Raw genomic sequence first — 22306 nt, forward strand, 5'->3', positions numbered from 1 at the left:
GTTTCAGTTTTACATAATTACTGGGCTCTGCCACCGTAACAAACCCGGTTCTACAGTAAGGTATGTATAAATTAATTGAATGTAGATTATATCATCATTTAGTTTGCAGACATTTTGTAAAGTAAGCTGTATTGCTCTTGTCCTTTCATACTGGAAGAAATCTGCAATAGACAGAAAGCAACTAGGATGACTCCAGTCTGAACTCAGATCATGTGAGACTTTAATCGTTGAACAAACAGACAATTAATAGCAGTTATACCATTGAAATGTCGTGATCCAGCATCAAGGTCATAAACCATATTGCTGATATGAACTCCAGAATACAATTACACTGTTATCCCTAGTAAAACTTGTTCCGTTGATCAGTGTTTTTAAGAACAGGTGATAAAGCATTTTGACTAGCTTGTCTAAATTTTAATCACTCAGAGGTGGTTTTATTCTCCAAAAAATAAATGGCGCATGGACTCAAGGCACACCGGCTTCAGTAGTTGTGGCGCACAGGCTCAGTAGTTGTGGCCCACTGGCTTAGTTGCTCCGTGGCAGGTGGTATCTTCCCGGACCAGGGATCGAACCCATGTCCCCTGCATTGGCAGGCGAATTCTTAAGCATTGCATCACCAGGGAAGTCCCAGAATCGCAGTCTCCCTTTTAATATACCTTAAGCCCAAAGAATCCATGGAAAATTGTTACAGAAAATAAGACAATAAAATATTGTAAGGACTATAACAGAAGCATATAGTACACAGTTCATATAGACACATCCCAAGCAGTTACAAAGTATATTAAAAGGGAGGCTGCAATTTTATTTTATTTTTTTATTATTTTTTTAACATCTTTATTGGAGTATAATTGCTTTACACTGATGTGTTATTTTCTGCTTTATAACAAAGGGAATCAGTTATACATATGCATATGTTCCCTTCCCTCTTGCATCTCCCTCCCTCCCACCCTCCCTATCCCACCCCTCTAGGTGGTCACAAAGCACCTAGCTGCTCTCCCTGTGCTATGCGGCTGAGGGAGGCTGCAATTTTAAACGGATAAGATAAATTATACTCACAAACTCCCAATATTTCCTAAAACTTTGCAATCTGAAACCCTATTGTAGGAAGCCGAAGATTCCAGGAGACATTCTACAAATGAAGGACTCTAAACGCTGTGGTTGGATAAGGAATTCTGGAAGGAAGGTATCCTCACCCAAGGAGAGCAGGTTCCTATACTTCTCTAACATCACATCCCTGTACAATTCCCACTGATCTTGGTCAAGGCATTCTCACTCCTCTTGAGAGAAATCTATGGCCATATCCTGGAATGTCAGCAGTCCCTGAAATTAAAGGTACATATGCCATGTGGCCACGGGAAGAGTTCATAAGGTGACCCAAGAAGAAAACAGCAGAACTGGCTTTAATTTAGAACAGTGTCTTCAATTATCCAGTAATATATATATATATTACAAAATAACTTTCTGTACCTTATTTCTAACTACAAGAAAAGAGTATGGCATGTGATTCACAAAACCAGTATAGAGACTATACTTATCTGGAAAAGAAATGATAAAATGATGGTTTCAACACGGGCATATGCATTTTTGAATGTTTTATTTATATCAAACTGGATAAAATGTGTGTATTTCTCAGACAGAAAAGACATGTCGAGGTAGAAATGTACCTTTCAACTATTCATGGGTACACAAGTACACTGGGGAGATTGTAAAAGTGCAGACTGTGATTCAGTAGGTCCGGTGGGCCTGAGTTCTATTTTTTTAACAAGCTTATTTTTAACTAGTGATGCCACAGTCTCTGATTCATTAACGACAATTGTGAATAGCAGAGACATAATTAGAGACGTAAAAATTCATATTTAATTTTGAACTTAAAGTGTTTTATGAATTTTACACCTTTAATAGGATAGTCAGCACAGCAGCAACAATCATTTGTGAATATTTACTATAGACCGTGTATCTTTCTAACTTTTTTGTGTAGGGTTCCAGGAAAAAGGCCTGGGCTGCGGTCACAGTGGGGGGGGGGGGGTGGCCCAGGCCGGCCCGCCCCTCCAGGACCCCCGACGGGGCCCTGCGCTCCTGGCAGCTCCCTGCACCGGCGCCCCCCTCCTACCGGAAGACCTCGGGGGAGAGCGGTCCCACCCCCTGTGCCCAGAACGGAGCCCGCGTTTCCACAGAGCTGGAACTCCCGCAGCTCGGGGTCTTTTCCATCCACCGTCACGGAACTGACCCGAAGGCCGAGGGGGGGGCGGCCTCACTGAGGCTGCCGGCTCTGGAGGGGCCCCGGCGGCCGAAGCAGCGACAGTCGTGCGGACGGCGGGCCGGGTAAGTGGGCGCCGACCCTCCGCCTGGTCCGATGCCCGGGCGGCAGCGCAAGACCAGCTTCTGAGGGGCAGGGGTTCGCTGCCACCCGCCGCTGCTGTGTAGAAAGAGCGGCCCCCGGCGTCTGGACCCGGGGAACTTCGGTCCCTCCTCTCCCCCCTGCCCTCCGCCTGGCTCGCGGGGCCTGGGGGCTGTGGGGAGGGGGTCGGCCTGAGCGTCCGGAGGGGAAACGGGGCAAGGGAGGCGCAGGGTCCGGCTGCAGCGTCAGCGCCCCTCCTCCCGACTGCGGGGAAAGTGGCTGAAAACTCCCCCAGAGGCTCGCAGGCCCCTTATTCAGCCGAGTCCCTCTGCGCTCCTTCCTCCCTGAGCTAAAGTACCGGGGAGGAGGGGACAGGGCAGGGGCCTGGCGCAGGTAATGGGGAACATCAGAAGGTGATTGTTAACTAAGGAAAACCTGCTCTCCCAACGTGAGGAATGTAGAGCTTTTCTTTGTATACGAAGATGCCAGAGTCTGGGCTCACTGAAATCCTCCCTTTCATCTGCACCTCAGCTCTCTGGGGCCTGCATTCTGTATTTGCATATCCTGAATTACTCAGGGCCGGCGGCTCATACTGGAGGGCTGCAAGTGCTGATGACTGTGACATCCTTTGTTTACTGAGATGGCAAGAAATATTCCATTTCTCACAGGCTTGAAGGGCAGACAGTGAAAAAGAGTCGGAGAATCTCACTCAGCATGTACTTTGGTTTACAAATAGATAATATTTATACTTAACTGTGCTAATAGAGGTTCTCAAGTCCCATCAACTTGTACTACTGCCCTCTAGGTATTCATTTCATCAATATCATAAGATAAATGCCTATAGAATTGACTTAATCCATTTAAATAGGATAATGATTTTTAAAGGAAACATAATAGAAATGTAACCAGAAAACCTTTACCACTAAAGGCTGGGTCTGGAACAGCCTACATAAATGTTCCATTGTTAAAATATTGAAAGATGTATTCAATGGAAATATCAACAAAAATGACAAATAATAAGGGCAGCAGAATGTTGACATGTTCTATCTTTATCATTAAAGTGGCAGAAAATCATTTATTAGTAGGCACTGGGGGCAGAAGATGCCTGATTTTATATCTTTGTCATATTTGTACAGTTGTTTCAACAAGTAACTTAAAGACAAAATGGAAAAACAAGGAAGTTTGTGCCTGAGATCACGTTGATGTGAAACCAGGGATGGCCACCTTGTGCCAGGTGAGTTAAATTTACCTGGCAGGTAGAACGCAGAGCTCCTGAGAAGCAAGGGTTGGAGATTTTCTGCTGGGTGCCCCTTAGGTTCTGAGACTTGACTGATGTGAGTCATGTTTCGGGAAAGACCTGATCACAGGAAAAGGGTGGGAATAGAGTGATTTGGGGAGCAGCTAACATCATTCATCACGGTTCACGGCCTGAATGAATTTTAAAGAAACAGGAAAACAAATGCTTCTTAAGGAATCAGAGAATGTGAGGGCTGGACAATCCCAGAAAATGAGGAACACCCGTCCCATTTTCCAGATGAGAAAACAGAGGCCCAGCACGGTGAAATCCCTCACCCAAGTTGCACCCGTCTCTCCTCCCCACTACATGGTTCATGAAAGTAGGACTCTTCCTGTCGTGGTCACTGCTGAACCCCAAAAAGGGCCAGGCATCTAGCAGCTGCTCCAAAAATTTTGGTTGACTGTAGGAACAATGCTATTCCTTCCTTTCTCACTCTTATTCAGGATTGTGCCAAGAACTCCCCAGTTTTCAATGTAATTCGATAAATGTAAATATTAATTGAGTTTTGTTTTGATGAGGACTTAGGCTTTGAAGGTAACAGACTTGGTTCAGATCCTGGTTCTGCCACTCAATAGCTGTTTGGCTTTGGGAAAATTACTAAACCTCTCTGAGGTTATTTCCTCCTTTGTAAAGTGGGGATAAATGTATCTGAGCCAGCAGAGCACCTGCATGAGAGATGTGGACTAAATATTGGTCTTTCTCACTCTACCATGCCATCTCTCTGTTCTTCCCAGGTAAGTTGTACAGAAGGATATAGTACTTTTTAAAAATAATTAATTAATTAATTTTTGGCTGTGTTGGGTCTTCATTGCTATGCGCAGGCTTTCTCTCGTTGTGGCGAGCGGGGGCTACTCTTTGTTGCAGTGCGCGGGCTTCTCATTGCGGTGGCTTCTCTTGCTGTGCTTGTTGTGGAGCACGGGCTCTAGGTGCGCAGGCTTCAGTAGTTGTGGCCTGCAGGCTCAGTAGTTGTGGCACATGGGCATAGCTGCTCCGCGGCATGTGGGAACTTCCCTGACCTGTGCTCGAACCCATGTCCCCTGCGTTGGCAGGCAGATTCTTAACCACTGCGCCCCCAGGGAAGTCCGATATAGTACTTTATAAAGAGGGGTTTTAATTTATTTCTGATAGTGTACATGTTTCTTGTAGAAAAGATTATTTCACTATAGAAACATTAACACGCGATACCACTACAAATGCAGTATTCTATGGGCTAGATCTTATCAGTAGGTTTTGTAAGTAATTGGGCAAATGCCAAAGCACTAGGTACTGGGGAGTAAGAAGACTCAAATCTGGGGTGCCCCCCACGCCAATTTCAAGAGCAGGGTGTGTTCTGCAAATCCATATTTCATCTGGTCTTTGTTTCTCTTCCGTCCTCTGTGTCTGCCTTTCTCAAGAAGGCTCAGATCCTCCGCTTTCACACCCTCCCGGCTGGCTGTGCTCCAGCTCCCGTCCTGGACCCTCTGCATGCATGGGTGTGCCTGCTCTCCCTGTGCATCACCAGCTTTACCAGGGAGCTGCTGTATCGTGCACTGCTTGCTGTACCCCAGAGTACCTAGACCGTTCTGGTACATGAAGTACACTCTCATCACCATGAGTGCACACCCATCCCCTTACCTTATATCCTGCCTCTAAGCCAGGCTTGGTGGTGACTACAGTGTGCATTCAGCTGTTAGGTGCTGGGATCAAAGTAAAGTTCCCAACTTTTGAAGTTGCAGGCTTGAGGGCCACACAGTGATTTAAAGTCGGGTCACCTGACTTAAAGGGGAGGCTGATTGATTTAAAGCCAAAGCAGCTGACTTAAAGCCTGCGTCCCTCAGCTGCAGGACGAGACCAACTTTGGGGATGCACGGGTTCGCTCTAACCCAGCACTGCTGTTCAAGAAGAGCTTCCAGTAGCGCCTTAGTGCAGGGGGACTTGGAGCGTTGTCTTGCCGCTGCCCTCAGTGGGGGGCCACCTGCTCTTCTGGAGGAGAATCAGGGAGGGGGAAGTGCAGAGTCCCGGCTGGAGTTGCGGCACCCCTTGTCTGATGGCAGGGAAGGGGGGTGGGGCTGTGTGGTGTCCTGGGGCTGGACTCACCAGGTCAACTCAGCCTCTCAGCCTCCTAACCTCCCCACACACACCCGACAAGAGTTTCCAATAATATGTAATTGCGCCTTAGGTTCTCGGTCTTCAAACTCATACCCAGGCTCCCGGGTTCCTTGATTCATCCAATTTCTCTGTGCTCTTTCTTCTATTAGATACAGTCCCAGAGGGAGGGGCTGGGGGATGGGACTGGAGGGACCCCGGCAGCACTGGCCTCAGCTGACTAAAGAGATCCGGGGCCTGCACTCTCACACATGTGCGAGGACACTTAAGGCGGAATCGAGGGGGCCAGTTAGAGGCAGTCCTTTCTTCCTCAAGTGAGTATGGATCACTGTCGGGTGGGGAGCACGCTGACCCCTGAGAAGTACTGTTAGGAGGATGTGTTCCTCCGTCGGCTTCAAGGACGTGGGTGGATTTCAGGGCTCCAGTTCCCCTCCAGGCCTCCAGACTGCACCCCAGTGGCCTTGCAGACCTAGCTTCCTGTCCCAGAACTTTCCAGGCTCCAGGAAAAATCCAGACTGCAGAGATGGTGCCTGAGGGCTCCCGCTTAACAAGTGCTGTCCCTGGGGACCCAACAGTGGAGGGAGGAAAGGTGAAGGGAGTAGGGGAGTAGGGGAGTGGGGTAGGGAGGGATGGCTGCCCTGGGAGTTGTTGAGAGAGAAATATCAGCCCCACACCCCCTGCCCCCTGCAACTGACCCATTGATGCCATAAGATCTCAGGGCCTTTTAGTCAGAGATGCCTCTGCTTCTTTACTCCTGTGTTCACAACTACGCAAAACCAACTCTTCATCCTCTTGCTGCCTTGCCAGGACTTTTAAAGCACTGTTCTTTTGAAGCACTCGTTCCCTAAACTGCAGTTTGGAGCTGTCCCAGCTATTTAAAAGTGTTCTCCTTAAACTGAGACTAAATTCTACTCTTTTGGAAAAACGACCTTCACTTCAGAGGAGATCGTCTTTTCTGCCCATTCCTTCCTTCTACTTCCCTCTTAAGCACCCCTGTGCTCAAAGAGCTTGGTGATTTATTTTCTGCTTGATGTCAAAAAGAAACCTTCCTCATGCACCCCGAAAAGCTTTTCTGGAACATAGGTGTTTCAAAACCATGACAGTGTTTTGCAGTTAGTATACACTGGGTAGACTGCCTAGCAGTCCCTCCAAGAGCCAGAGTTGAGCGACACCTTTACTTATTTGATTGCATGCCCTTCAAATTTAGGAAGGTCCCATTCTTATGCCCCAGCAGATAAGACACAGACCTGGATGGCTGTGGCTATGATTAGATAACTTCTGATGATTTTATTTCCCTTACTGAGCTGCTGCTTCTAGGTTAAATTCAGTTTACTACCTGTCCTTTTTTTTGGGGGGGGGGGCAGTATGCAGGCCTCTCACGGCATGTGGCATCATCCCGGACCGGGGCACGAACCCGTGTCCCCCGCATTGGCACGTGGACTCTCAACCACTGCGCCACCAGGGAAGCCCTACATGTCCATTTTTAAAGAAAGACTGACAGAGGCACTGTAATAGGTCAGGAGTCTGAGCTCCGGGTTGCTCAAATGTACTCACAGGGAAGAAGGTGGATGAAAATAGGTGGGTAAAATAGGAGGGTTGGAAAGTACAGCCAGGACAACCGTGTTCACCGTGCGTACTAATAAAGGCCAGAATCTCCTCATTTATCTATGGTCGGAAGTTCTGATGGTTTCACAGGATCAAACTCAAATCATATTCAAACTAGGGGGCTTCCTTGGTGGCGCAGTGGTTGGGAATCCGCCTGCCGATGGAGGGGATGCGGGTTTGTGCCCCAGTCCGGGAAGATCCCACATGCCACGGAGCGGCTGGGCCCGTGAGCCATGGCCACTGAGCCTGCGTGTCCGGAGCCTGTGCTCCGCAATGGGAGAGGCAACAACAGTGAGAGAGGGTCGCATACTGCCCCCCCCCCAAAAAAAAGAAATACAAACTAGGGGATTTCCCCTGAGCATAAAAGGAGGTATCCACCCCTCGCAGGAGCCGCTGCTGAGGAATAAAGAAGCAGATGTAGAGAACGGACTTGAGGACACAGAGAGGGGGAAGGGTAAGCTGGTATGAAGTGAGAGAGTGGCATAGACATGTATACACTACCAAAGGTGAAATAGATAGCTAGTGGGAAGCAGCTGCATATAGCACAGGGAGATAAGCTCAGTGCTTTTTGACCACCTAGAGGTGGGATAGAGAGGATGAGAGGGAGATGCAAGAGGGCGGGGATATGGGGATGTATGTATACGAATAGCTGATTCACTTTGTTATACAGCAGAAGCTAACACAACATGGTAAAGCAATTATACTCCAATAAAGATGTTAACAACAACAACAAAAACCCCAAAAAACTAAGTCAATCAAGCCAACGGAGACATTGTATGTGTTTACAGTTCAAGAAATCCAGAAGAGAATCCTTTACTCTGTATGCAATGAATGGTCCATTTGAAAAGAAAAAACTTTCTAAAATGTTGTTTTTCCATTTATTTTTCAGAACATCATTTTTATACCTCTGCGTTTCTTACTATTCAAAGCCAAGTCACGTGAGTTAGAGGTAAGCAGCTGATTGATTTAAAGTTGGGTCATGTGATTTAAAAACCAGTGGCAGTTGATTGATTTAAATCCCGGTCATATGACATGAGGAGGGGGTGCTAAAAACTGCTTTTTCATCTCTGGCTCAGAATATCATATTTACCTTGGTTTTTCTTATGATTTAGAAAACTTGAGCTGTCTCTCCTTGGAATCATCAGGAGAAAAATACAGTATTTCAGGTTCATTCTTGAAACCAACTTCTCACGGTTAAGGTGTATTGACTAAAAGATCTTCCTTCAAGAAATTCCAAACCTCTGTAGGACACTTCATTGTAATTGGAGAAAAAAGAAGAATGAAAGCAGGCCAGCAGCTGCAGAGGGCAAGGCAGCCCCCAGGACTAGGGAAGGAGGAGGAGGAAGGGCTGAGAGCTGCCATTAGAGAAGACAACCTCCAGAGGGCGCTGAAGCACCGGCACAGCCCACCTGCACTCCCACTTTGGCACTCCAGGATCAGAGTTGGGTTTGGAGATGGGGTTGTTGTAACCCCAAGGAGGTGAGCAGAGAAGAGGAGTTGATTACCGGTCTCCTCTGACTCTCTGGCCCAAATTACCTGGCTTCACAGGAGGGACAGAGTTTTGCTTTCAGCAACTGATGGGGCACTTCCAGGCTGGTGGGGTTGCCCAGTGGCCCAACAGCCTGACAGGCTGACTGCGGTGTGACTGCCCTTTGTTTCTCCAGAATCTGTACATCAGGAGGTGCATGGCTGCCGGAGCCCATTCACCGCCCTTCCCCGAGGGGGATGGCAACTTCCGTGGCTGTACCCTATGATCACCAGGTACTTGAAATGAATGCAAGTTTTTTTTACTTTAAGGAAGAGCTCACATAACCCCTTCTGCCTCATAATGTGTAGGATTTACTATAATGGAAGGACATTATAAAGAACAGGTAGAAAACTCACCTGTTGGTCTCCATGTAGGAGTTTATTTTGCATGAATCCCTCCTACATGAGTAGATAGCAGAGGTTTATTTTTGTTCCTGTGTGTGTAGTTGTGGCAGAGGATGTAGGTATGGTGATTTGAAGCCCTGAAAGAAATATTCTCAGAATTCTCAAGACTTCTCTTGATTGGAATCGAAAGAGACCTGGAAAAGGAGGAAAAGAAAAGGAGGAGGGAGAATGAACGACTGTTTCTCAGTAAATTCACCTTCCTGGTTGATTGTTCTGTCTTCTCATTTCTTTTAACTTCTATGTATGTCTAATGGAATAATGTAGAAAGGCTGATTTTTATGCTTTAAAAGATTTTACATCACAAAGAAACTAGAAGTGGAAAACAACTTATTCAAATCAATGTTATATAGAGACTTTGATATTAAATTTGTATACTAAAATGGGTTAATCCAAATTTTCTCTTTTTGAGTGAATATTTGTAACATATTTTTGTAGCTAATAGTTTATGCTAGATATACAAAATTGTGAGAATGGGTACCCTTTTTCACCACTTAAATGATTTCTTTTAAATGAATAGATCGTACACTTTAAATGCCAGTGTTGTGTCTTACATGTTGTTTTTTAATTCCTTGATTTCCAAAACTTGTGTTTATTTAATTGATTTCTCTGTAATAATCTCTTTATTGTTTCTTACTTTATGTTTTATTGATCTATAGTTAATTTACATTATTATATTAGTTTCAGAGGTACAACATAGTGCTTCATAAATGTTTAGGTTGTTCTCCATTTATACTTACTATAAAAGAGTGGCTCTATTCCCCATGCTATGCAGTACGTCACTGTAGATTATGGATTTTATACATAGTGGATTCTTCCTCAGAATCTCCTACCACTATTTTGCTCCTCCACCCTGTCTCTCCCTGCTGGTAACCACTAGTCTGTTCTTTAATCTGTGAGTCTGTTTTGTTTTTGTTGTTGTTGTGTTCGTTTTTTTAGATGCCACGTGTAAGTGATAACCTACCAGGCTTGTTTTCTCTGAGGCTTATTTTACTAAGCATAATACCCTCCAAGTCCATCCATGTTCTTGCAAACGGCAAAATTTCATCTCTTGCTGAAGTCATCATAAAAAATCTTTTTTATCCCCTAACCTATTGATGAACACTTAGTTTGACTCTATATCTTGGCTATGGCAAATAACACTGTTATGAACATTGGTGTGCAGTTATTTTTTTGAAATAGTGTTTTTGTTTTCTTCTGATGTACCCAAGAGTGAAATTGCTGGATATTATGGTAGTCCTATTTTTAGTTTTTTGTGGAACCTCCATTCTGCTTTCCACAGTAGCTGCACTACTTCACATTCACATCAAGAGTGTACAAGAATTTCCCTTTCTCCACATCCTCACTAACCTTTGTTATTTGTGACCTTTTTAATGACAGTCATTCTGATAAGACTGAGGTGATATATCTCATTGTTTTGATTTGCATTTTATTGCCGATTAGCTATGTTTAGCATCTTTGTGAGTTCTGGCTGTCTATCTGTATTTTTTCCTTGGAAAAATGTCTATTTAAGTCTTCTCATTTTTTAAAAAAAGATTTTGGATGTTGTTCTGATATTGAGTTGTATGTGCTGTTTCTGTAGTTTAGATATGAACCCTTGCTTGGTCATCTTTTTGGTGTTAACCTCTTATCATGTGCAAATATTGTCTCTCCTTCAGCAGGTTGTCTTTTCATTTTGTCTTTTGTTTCTTTGCTGTGCAAAATCTTTTAAGTTTAGTGAAGTCCCATTTGTTTATTTTTGCTTTTGTTTCATTTGCCTTAGTAGACTGAACCCAAAACTGTTGCTGTCATTTATGTTGAAGAATGTTCTGTATTTTCCTCTAGGGGTTTTATGGTCCTATATTTAAGTCTTTATTGAGTTTTGCGTTTATTTTATATATGGTGTGCTAAAATACTCTAATTTTATTCTTTTCCATGTAGCTGACCAGTTTTCCCAGTACCACTTATTGAAGAGACAGTTTTTTCTCCATATTGCCTGCTTTGTCATAAATCAATTAAATATAAGTGTGTAGGCTTCTTTCTGTGATCTCTATTCTATTCCAGTGATCTTTGTGTCTGTTTTTGCTCCGGTCCGATTCTCTTTGATTACTGTCACTTTGCAGTATAATCTGAAGTCAAGGTGTGTGATGCCTCCAGCTCTGTTCTTTCTTAAGATTGTTTGGCTATTTGGGGTCTTTGTGTTTCTATACAAATTTTAAAATTACTTTTTCAAGTTCTGTGAAAATGCTTTGGTATTCTGAAAGGGATTGAATTAAATCTGTAGATTGTCTTTGGTAGTATGGTTATTTTAACAGTATTAATTCTTCCAATCCATGCACCTTCTATATTTTCCCATCTTTTTCTGTTGCCTTCAACTTCTTTCACCAATGGCTGATAGATTTCTGAGTACATGTCTTTTACCTGCTTAGGTGTGTTTGTTCCTAAGTATCTTATTCTTTTTGGTGTGATTGCATATGGTATTGTCTTCTTAATTTTTTTCTTTCTGACAGCTTTGAGTTTTGTTTTTTCTTCTTTTTCTAATTCCTTCAGGTGTAATGTTAGGTTGTTTATTTGATATTTTTCTTGTTTCCTAAGAATAAGCTTGTATCACTATAACTTCCCCCTGTGAATGCGTTGGCTGTGTCGCATAGATATTGGATCATTGTGTGTTCATTTTCATTTGTCTTGGGTATTTTTAGAATCCCTCTTTAATTTCTTCAGTGTTCCTTTCTTCCCCTTTTATTCCCTTCATCTGTGATGTGAGGACTATCTTTAATATTATGTTTGGATTTCTTTCAGTTTTCTCTGTGTGTGTGTGTGTGTGTGTGTGTGTGTGTGTGTGTGGTTATTTAAGTTGCTGAGCTCTTAATTTCACATGGACACTAACAACCCTACATTGTTACTCTGCTCCCCCACAGTTACTGAATTTGACCTTATATTTTACATCTACTTGTTTTGTGTGTCCCTGAACTTCTTATTGTGAATATAGATGATTTTATTACTGTTTTCTTTCATCCTTCCCATTAGCTGTGTACATGGTTGATTTACTGCCTTTGTTGAATATTTGCCTTATCCAATGAGGTTTTTCCTTTAGTAAGTTTCCTTTCTTAATTTTTATGTTTCAGTCGTGGCCTTTTCTTTTTCACTGAGAAAAGCCCCTTTAAGTTTTCTCATAAAGCTGGTTTGGCATTGCTGAGCTCTTTTAGTTTTGCTTCTCTGTAAAACTTTAGATCTCACCATCAAATCTGAAGGGGAGCCTTGCTGGGTAGAGTATTTTTGTTTATAGGCTTTTCCCTTTCACGACGTTAAATATACCATGCCACTCCTTTCTGGCATGCAGAGGTTATCCTGAAAAGTCAGCTGATAACTTTATGCAAGTTCCCATGTTTGTACCTTGTTGCTTTTCCTTTGCTCCTTATAATAGTGTCTTTTTATCTTTATTTTTTTGCATTTTAATTACAGTGAGTCTTGGTGTGGTCCTCTTTGGGTTGATCCTGTTTTGGCCTTACTGTGTTTACTGGACATGGATGTCTGTTTTCTTTCCCAGGTTATGGAAGTTTTCAGCTCTTATGTCTTCACGTATGTTCTACACTGCTTTCTCTTTCCTTTTTTGCTTCTAGGACCAGTATAATGCAAATATTAGTACACTTGATGTTGTTTCACAAGTCTGTTCAACTTTCCTCATTTCATTTTAATCTATTGTTTTACCGTTCATCTTCAGTGATTGCCAGTACTCTGTCCTTCAGTTTTCTGATTCATTCCTTGTACCATTTAGTCTACAGTAGTTTCATTTTAGTGTATTTTTCATTTCAGTTATTGTATTCCTCATCTCTGTTTTGTTGTTCTTTAACGGTCTCACTGTTCTTTAAAAAATTCTAACTTCTTGCTCTGGTCGTCCGTTCTTCTCCTGAGTTCTTTGATCATCTTTATAGTCATTGCCTTGAACTCTTTGTTGAGGATATTGGCTAACTCCACTTCACTTAGATCTTCTGAGTTCTTATCTTGTTCCTTCATTTGGATTGTGTTTTTGTGTCACCTCATTTTTCTTAACTTGCTGTTTTTATTGCTATGTATGTAGTAGGCTCGTTACATTTCCTGACCTCGGAGAAGTGGCCTTTTGTAGGAGAGGTCCTATGTGTCCCAGCAGCCCACTGTCCCCTGGTCACTAGAACTATATGTTCTAGTTGTACCCCCTATGTGGGCTGCTTGGGCTCTTCTATTGTGGTGGGCTGACTACTGTGGGTGGTCTGGTAGGCTTGGCTGCCCCCAGAGTGCTTGTTTGCCAGATTCTTCTTGTATGGAGGCTGTCTGTGATGCTTGGTGAGGCTAAATCATAAGGCAAGTGGCTGCACAACTCTGGGGACACCAAATCTAGTGCTGGTTCACTATGGGTTGTATTGCAGTCCGGGTGATATCAGGGCTAGTGCCCAGTCACTGGTCCTTCAGCTATGCTGGCTACTGGGAGGAAGACACAGGTCCTGAGTTCTGGCTGCAGGACCCAGGAGTTGCAGAGTTGGTGTTGGATCGCTGTCCCTGACACAGCTATCTGCAGGGTCTGGGGTATCCCTAATCTTGTGTTGGCATTCTGATGGGCAGGGTCAGGACGCACCTGTGTCCATGGCTGCTTCTGGCCTGCAAGCGAGTGTTCTGGTCACACAGGCTGCTGGACGGTGGTATTCCTGGAGCTGGTGTGTGCCTGTTGGTGTATGAGGCTGACCCACTGCTAGAGCAGGTTTGCTGTTGGGTAGGTCGAAGCTCCATCCAGTCCCTGTGCAGTAATCACCTGCTGACGGTGAGGCTGATTCCAAGGCCAGAGCAGGTTCACTTGTCAGTGGGGCCAGGGACTCTGGGGCTGGTGCCTGTCCACTGAGGTGTGGAGGCTAGTCCTGAGGCTTTTGGTGGCTGGTCCCATGTCCAGGGACAGCTGTGCATTGAGAGAGTCTGAAGGCAGCCTGTTTGCTGGTGGGTGGGGCTCTGCCCCTTCTCAGTTAGTTGCTTGGCCTGCAGCATCCTAGTACTTGTGTCTATAGTCTGGTGGAAATGGGTTGGGCTAGGTCCTGAGGCTAAAAAGATAGAGGGAGGATTCTGAAATTATGCTTGCTGGTACCAGTGACCACGAGGTAGAAGGAGCGCCCCCAAATGGCTGCTGCAAGTGTCTGTGTCCCTGAGGCTGTGCTGTAGTTGCCTCTTGCCTCTCTGGGAGACTCTCCAAGATCAGGAGGTAGGTGTGACCCAGGATCCTTTCAAATGACTGCTTCTGTTCTGATTCTCGGGTAATGTGGGATTTTGTGAGCATCATTTTTTTTTTTTTTTGCCGTACGGGGGCCTCGCACCGTTGTGGCCTCTCCTGTTGCTGAGCACAGGCTCCGGACTCGCAGGCTCAGCGTCCATGGCTCATGGGCCCAGCCACCCCGCGGCATGTGGGATCCTCCCGGACCTGGGCACAAACTCGTGTCCCCTGCATCCGCAGGTGGACTCTCAACCACTGCGACACCAGGGAAGCCCTGTTAGCATCTTTTAAGTGTGGAATTTCTATTTCCCACAACCCTCTGGCTCTCTGGAAAGTAAGCACTACTGGTCTTCAAAGCCCAACTTTCTAGGAACTCTTCTTTCCAGCACAGGATCCCTGGGCTTGGGAGCCTGATGTTGGGTTCATACCCCTTGCTACCTGGGAGCACCTCAGAAATCGTAATTATTCTTCCATTTGTGGGCCACCCACCTGGTGGTATGGGTCTTGACTCTACTGAGATTTTGCCCTTCCTTCCTGTCTTGCTGAGGTGCCTTCCTTATATCTTTAGCTCTAAAACACCTTTTATGGTAGGTCCCGGCCTTTTTCATCAATTGCTGTTCTGTAAACAATTGTGACATTGGTGTGCCCATGAGAGGCATCAAGCTCTGGGTCTTTGAATGCTACCATCTTGGACAATCTCTCCACTTCATTCTTAAATCATATTATTTAATTTTTCTTAGTATCTTATTTGATTAGCGACAGTTTGAAATTTATTATCACTCATGTTTACTTCTCTTGTTTTAAAAAATTAAATAGTGCATTCATTTTGAAATGAAGGTAGTGACATGTGAATTTCCATACCTCAAAAATCAAGGGTAGGGGCTTCTCTGGTGGCGCAGTGGTTGAGACTCCGCCTGCCAATGCAGGGGACACAGGTTCGTGCCCCGGTCCAGGAAGATCCCACATGCCGCGGAGCCACTGGGCCCATGAGCCATGGCCGCTGAGCCTTCTCGCCCGGAGCCTGTGCTCCGCAACGGGAGAGGCCACAACAGTGAGAGGCCCGCGTACCGCAAAAAACAAAGCCAAAAAATATCAAGTGTAGGACAAAGGCTTTTCTACCTGTATTACTCTGAAACTCTGCACCCGACCCCAGCCTGGGGATTAACCTCTTTCACCCATGCTCACCTTCTGTTTTTGGACCGTTAACCATCACTGCATCTGTATGTGTGTTGACAAAGTGAACTCTAGTCTTCCCAGTTTTTGTGTTTTGTTTTTTGGATTAGAGAACAGTCCTACTATGAATGTACATTTAGTGGTCTGCTGAAGTTCATATATAAACCTGTCAAGCACATTACCAGAATTGGGATTGCTTGTATATACAATTTGATAAATTTTAGAGACAATGGTAGAACAGAAGTAAATTGTATTTCAAATCCCACAATATTCTCACACCATGAAAACCCTTCCCTTTTTAATATATTTGTGTGTAGTTTATCTTTATGCCCATACTATATTTCCCAGAGATGGGTAAGTGTTATGTTTCTTGCTAGCACATTTATCGTATTGTTCAAAGTCAAGCATTTAGTGGTTTAACATGATCATATTTCCATGAGCTTGCAAATACAAGATCTTCCCTCACACTGTCTTTTACTCCCTGCTGTTTTATATTGCCCTCCTAATTCTCAGTCCTGGTCTTTCTTTATGTTCTTCATCAACCTGGATAGGTTATACTATTTTCTCCCTTACTCAAGACCAATAGAATAGAATAGAACACCCAGAAATAAACCCTTATATATGGCCAACTGATTTTTGACAAGTTTCCAAGACTTTTCAAAGTGGAAAGGATAGTATTTTCAACAAATGGTGCTGAGAAGTCTTGTTGTCAACATGCAAAAGCAGGAAGATGGACCCTTACCTAACACCATATGCAAACATTAATGAAAACGTATCAAGAAACTAAATATAAGACTTAGTAAAATAAAAAGTCTTAGAAGAAGACACAGGACAAGAGCTTCATAACATTGGATTTGGCAGTGTTTTCCTCATTATTAAATGAAGGAACAAAAAATGTACAGCTAACAAAAAATAAACAATTTGCAATACATAATTTTAAAAAAATGTGTATCAAAGAAATGTAAACAGAATAAAATGGCAACCCACAAGATGGGAGAAAATATTTGAAAGCCATCTATCTGACAAGAGATTTCTATTCAGAATATACAGAGAACTCCTACAACTCAACAAAAAGCAAACACCCTGATTAAAAAAATGGATAAAAGACTTGAATAGAGGGTTCTTCAAAAAGATGTACAAATGACTAAGCACTTGAATAGATGCTCCGTATCACTAAATGCATGTTTATATATTTGTGTGCATGCATACACACATAAGCACACAGACACATACACAAGCAGAAAACAAGTATTGGTGAGGATGTGAGGGAGTTGGAAGCATTGTGCTATGTCAGTGGGAATGTAGAATGATACAGCTGCTTTGCAAATGAGTACGGCAAGTTTTCAGATATTGAAAAATAGAATTACTACATGATCAAGGAATTTTACTATGAGGTATACCCAAAGGAATTGAAATCAGGGTCCTAAAGAAATATTTGTACTCCAGTGTTTAGAGCAGTAATAATCACAGTAGCTAAAATATGAAAGCAACTTAAGTGTTCATCCACTAGTGCCTGGATAAACAAAGTGTGGTATACCCATATAGTACAATATTGTTCACTGTTAAGAAGGAAAAGATCTAGAAATATGCTACAACATGGATGAATCTTGAGGAAATTTAGCTACCAAAATGCCATTTTTGTGACTTTTAGGGAGTCATAACAGTACAACTACTTATTTCAATTATATGGGGTACTTAGTGTAGTCAAAACCATAGAAATTGGAAGGGTAATGATGCTTTTCAGGTGGTTGTGGAACAAAAAGGAAAGTTATATTTAAAAGATATAGAGTTACAGTTTTAAAACATAGAAAAGAATTAGAAAGATAAATGGTGATGTTCATCGCCCAATAATATGAACGTATTTAATATCACTGAATGGTGCACTTTATAATAATTAACATGTTATATTTTATGTTATTTTATTTTACTAACATACAGAATTGGGAAAGAATGTAATATCAGGAAAGGGAGTGACCCTGGGATAGAGAAGAGAGTAATCAGAAGGGTGAGACACTGCATATGTTGAAGAAGAAGAGCTGAGAGTCTTCATTGGACAGAAGAGACTTTATAAAAAAGGGAAAAAAATTACTCTGAGGGTGTATTAAATAGATATTTGTGGGTGTACTGCTATCTCCCATGGGTTATCTTAAAGAGTCTTTAATAAAGTCCATAAGGCTTGCTGAGGCTTTTTTAAAAACTGGATTCCCTAGGTGATAATTAGAGGGTGGTACTTAAGTCTATGTCTAGGTTGACAGATTTTGCAGGGAAGACGAACCTGAGAACAGTGGAGGTCCTGAGAGTGTAAGTACATGGAAATTAGAAAAAAAATAATAAAGGGAATTAGGAAAACTTTGGACTTCGAAGGTCATGTATTACTGAGTCAGACCTGAGGTTTCTAAGGAGTTATATACACAGTTGCTCTTTGGATTACTTGTTGATAAAGATAAGTGGAAAAACTAGAGTCGTTTCCAAGTGTAGGTAAGATATAATGAGAGGATGGAGGTGGAAAGTAGGGAGGCCCAGAGAAAAGTGGGAAGGTCATATTGGGCCACGATGGTGGTAATATCCCGCAGAACAGACGGTAGGGCAGACTATGGATTCATCTTTCTTATTTCGGCTCCCCACCTCATCCTTAATAATTCTTTGGGACTATTTCATTGCTCTGTGATGCAGGTACAGAATTCGAGTGAGGAGACTACACCCTCAGAGTCCAGCTGTCTGAGTCCTCAGTGTGCTTCAAATGATGGAGAGTTATTGCTTCTTTATGAGAAGAGTTAGTACCTCGTAGCTAAGCTTAAGCTGGAGTTTATGCAATGTTGATTCCATTTTATATATACTGATGACATGGAGGTTCTTCCTCCTTTTTTTTTTTTTTTTGCGGTTTGCGGGCCTCTCACTGTTGTGGCCTCTCCCGTTGCGGAGCACAGGCTCCGGACACGCAGGCTCAGCGGCCATGGCTCACGGGCCCAGCTGCTCCACGGCACGTGGGATCCTCCCGGACCGGGGCACGAACCTGTGTCCCCTGCATCGGCAGGCGGACTTCAACCACTGCGCCACCAGGGAAGCCCTCTTCCTCCTCTTGACCATTATGAAATGAATCTATATTTCTCAATATTTGGGTATATCAGATAAATACATTAAGTAAAAGAATCTTATATACTGCTCCCTGCATAGTTTGCTCTTTCTTGTTTCTCTTTTACCTTCAGTAAATTAGCACAGGGAGAGACCTTGAAATGTTCTAATCAGGAGAGATTAGCACATCATATTTCTAGAGAGGTTGGTTGGACAGAGCAGGGGTGCCAGTGAGAATCAAAGCTTCTGTTTCTACTTGGAATTGTACCTGAATAGAGTAGAGGGCTCCAGGAATTATTGTGGAATATTGCAATATCCCTGCAGGAGATCATTAAGAGAGGCAGGATCTGGTACCAGATCAGTGTACTGTGACATGTTTGTCAGTCATATGATGTGAGATTCTCACAGCCAATCCCATATGATAGGGCTGAGTGCACAGTGATGAAGAACCTGTGAAAGCCTCTGACTGCATGCTAAAGATGAAGCTCTGATTTTGGGGAGAATTTTCTTACCTGACTGAATGTCACCCTTCTGTGGGGATGAGATTCTGTGTTTTTCCTCTCTTGATGACCACTGACTGAAAATCATTAGAGGATCATGTCTAGAAAGCATTCTTTATTTAATTTCTTAAAGAAGAAGACATAGAAAACATTTTTATCCACTTACAAATTGAGGATCAAGGGGAGTGGCATCAGTGAAAATGTCAAAGTAGGGAGCTCTGGCTTGTGTCCATCGCCAGAAACACTGACATACGTGGTAAAACCTGTCAGAATGATCTTATCAACACATGTAAGTTTTCTTTTTCTCCCTGTAGATTTATCTTTCATTGAAACGTAACTTACTACGGGATGTGGATAATAAACAGGGAAGTAGAACCTGTATTTCCTGATGAGAGAATCACTAAGTCACATTAGCTGTTCTGAGCTATGTCTTACTCACCGTGACTGTAATTAAAACAAACAAAACACTTTTTTTTTTGTAAGTTCTGACATTTCCTTGTTAAAGACAAGGTAACAGATACAGACTTAGATCTACCAGAATTGAGCAAAATTTTGATTGTACCTGTGTTGAATATATGCGCATGACCTGCTACAAATCTTCATTATACTTGTTGCCACAACTAACAAATTCCCTTTTTTCCACTCCTGATATGTTGCATGTAAGGAATGCATAGGTCACTAACCCTAGCTGGTCACAGGTAAACTCTGCCACATGGATTACTGCATGTTTTCCTGCTGGAATACCACACATTCTCCAGTATCATGCCTGCAGAGTATCTGGGCTCTTCTTTTTTCTGGATAAAGTTTAGATAATCACCTAATTTTATGAGAAATATATAAATTGCATTTGCATATTCCTCAGGTTTTTATTTGTCCATTCTCTTTCAAGTCCTAAGTTCAAATATTAAACTGATTTCCAAGAGGGTGGTAAATAAGACAGCTACATTTATGCTCCAAAATTAGCAAAAAAGCATAATACAATTGTAAATGCATTAATGTGTGATTAATATGTAGATACTTATGTAAATGCAATTTTAGTAATGCTTTATGGAGAGCTTCAGAATCTAGGTATTTAAAAAAAAAGACATTGGAGTTCTTGAAAGTCTCAGGGAATTATAGATAAGTCTTTTTGTCTATAAATATCAATCTGAAATAATGCATATTCTCAGAAATAAACTAGGCATAAAATTGTAGGAAAACACTTCATGAAATGAAAGAGCACGTGATGGCCATACAAGAAAAAGAATATTCTCAGAGAATAATGAACAGTGTGGAGATCAGCAGAAGGGTAATACAGATTCAGAGCGTAATACTTTGGAGAGCCTAATTATGAGTTCCTCATATTTCATCTTTGGAGAGACGGTAGTCATCTGAAATATGATGTTATAAGATGACGTTAACATACTTAAATACTTTTGTTTAGAAATGACCACTTAGAACCAGAATAAATGAAAGAGAACACAAAATTATGTTTCTGTTGATTTTTGAAGATCTCAGGTGAGTGCTATAATTTAAAAATACATGATGTCTTTCACTGCAAAGTAAAGGAGCTGTCACAGTGGAGGATTCCTAGACTGAATGTCAATATTATGACATAGTGTGAGTGTGTTTTGTGTTTGGTAATTGCTATCATTGTTGCCTTTGTTGTGGTCATCCATTTACTATGTGTCAGTTGATTTATCTCTTGTAAAAATAAAATACAGTGTGTGAGGGGGTGTTCTGAAGATGGCGGAAGAGTAAGACACGGAGATCACCTTCCTCCCCACAGATACACCAGAAATACATCTACACATGGAACAACTCCTACAGAACATCTACTGAACGCTCGCAGAAGACCTCAGACCTCCCAAAAGGCAAGAAACTCCCCACGTACCTGGGTAGGGCAAAAGAAAAAACAGAAGCAAAAGGATAAGGACGGGACCTGCACCAGTGGGAGGGAGCTGTGAAGGAGGAAAGGCTTCCACACACTAGGAAGCCCCTTCGCAGGCGGAAACTGTGGGTGGCGAAGCGGGGAACTTTGGAGCCACGGAGGAGAGCACAGCAACAGGGGTGTGGAGGGCAAAGCAGGGAGATTCCCGCACAGAGGATCGGTGCCGACAGGCACTCACCAGCCCGAGAGGCTTGTCTGCTCACCTGCCGGGGCAGGCGGAGCTGGGAGCTGAGGCTTGGGCTTTGGTCAGAGCACAGGGAGAGGACTGGGGTTGGCAGTGTGAACACAGCCTGAAGGGGTTACTGCACCACAGCTAGCCGCGAGGTAGTTCGAGAAAAGGTCTGGAGCTGCCGAAGAGGCAAGAGACTTTTTCTTCGCTCTTTGTTTTCTGGTGCGCGAGAAGAGGGGATTAAGAGCACTGCTTAAAGGAACGCCAGAGACGGGTGCAAGCCGCGGCTAAAAGCATGGACCCCAGAGATGGGTGCAAGCCGCGGCTAAAAGCGCGGACCACAGAGATGGGCGGGAGACGCTAAAGCTGCTGCTGCTGCTACCAAGGGACCTGTGTGCGAGCACAGGTCACTATCCACACACCACTTCCAGGAAGCCTGTGCAGCCCGCCACTGCCAGGTTCCCGGGATCCAGCGACAACTTCCCCGGGAGAACACATGGCGGGCCTCAGGCTGGTGCAATGTCACGCCGGCCTCTGCCGCCGCAGGCCCGCCCCGCACTCGGCGCCCCTCCCACCCCCCGGCCTGAGTGAGCCAGAGCCCCCGAATCAGAGGCTCCTTTAACCCCGTCCTGTCTGAGCAAAAAACAGATGCCCTCCAGCGACCTACATGCAGAGGCGGGGCCAAATCCAACGCTGAGCCCCTGGGAGCTTTGAGAACAGAGAAAGGGAAATCTCTCCCAGCAGCCTCAGAAGCAGCGGATTAAAACTCCACAATCAACTTGATGTACCTTGCATCTGTGGAATACATGAATAGACAATGAATCATCCCAAATTGAGGAGGTGGACTTTGAGAGCAAGATTTATGATTTTTTTCCCCTTTTTCTCTTTTTGTGAGTGTGTATCTGTATGCTTCTGTGTGAGATTTTGTCTGTATAGCTTTGCTTCCACCATCGGTCCTAAGGTTCTATCCGTCCATTTTTTTCCTTAATAATTATTTTA

The 22306-nt window shown here is 43.5% G+C and overlaps 3 long non-coding RNA genes across 7 annotated transcripts in view; 2 read left to right on the forward strand and 1 right to left on the reverse strand.

The window, feature by feature from the left end:
- The window catches only part of LOC137224412 (uncharacterized), a 286239-nt gene that overhangs the window by 134484 nt on the left and 129449 nt on the right, over window positions 1–22306 (reverse strand). The window lies entirely within an intron of this gene.
- Window positions 1–22306, forward strand: part of LOC137224831 (uncharacterized) — a 136472-nt gene that overhangs the window by 83846 nt on the left and 30320 nt on the right. Inside the window, exon 5 of one of the 4 annotated variants that reach the window (XR_010943520.1) lies at window positions 1105–1384. The exons of 2 other annotated variants lie outside the window; for them this stretch is intronic. This is a non-coding gene — a long non-coding RNA (uncharacterized lncRNA). Of the gene's footprint in view, window positions 1–1104; window positions 1385–22306 lie in introns of those variants that run through there. One more of the 4 variants, XR_010943519.1, reaches the window with a different exon arrangement.
- On the forward strand, window positions 2184–9651 carry LOC137224832 (uncharacterized). Of its 2 annotated transcripts, XR_010943524.1 has the most exons (4): window positions 2184–2322; window positions 3475–3572; window positions 8215–9086; window positions 9364–9651. It is a non-coding gene; the product is annotated as an uncharacterized lncRNA (long non-coding RNA). The 2 variants fall into 2 exon arrangements; XR_010943523.1 differs by lacking the exons at window positions 2184–2322; window positions 3475–3572 and having other exon boundaries at window positions 8004–9086.

Source organism: Pseudorca crassidens, chromosome 5 (assembly GCF_039906515.1).
Source record: "Pseudorca crassidens isolate mPseCra1 chromosome 5, mPseCra1.hap1, whole genome shotgun sequence".
Taxonomy (NCBI): Eukaryota; Metazoa; Chordata; class Mammalia; order Artiodactyla; family Delphinidae; genus Pseudorca; species Pseudorca crassidens.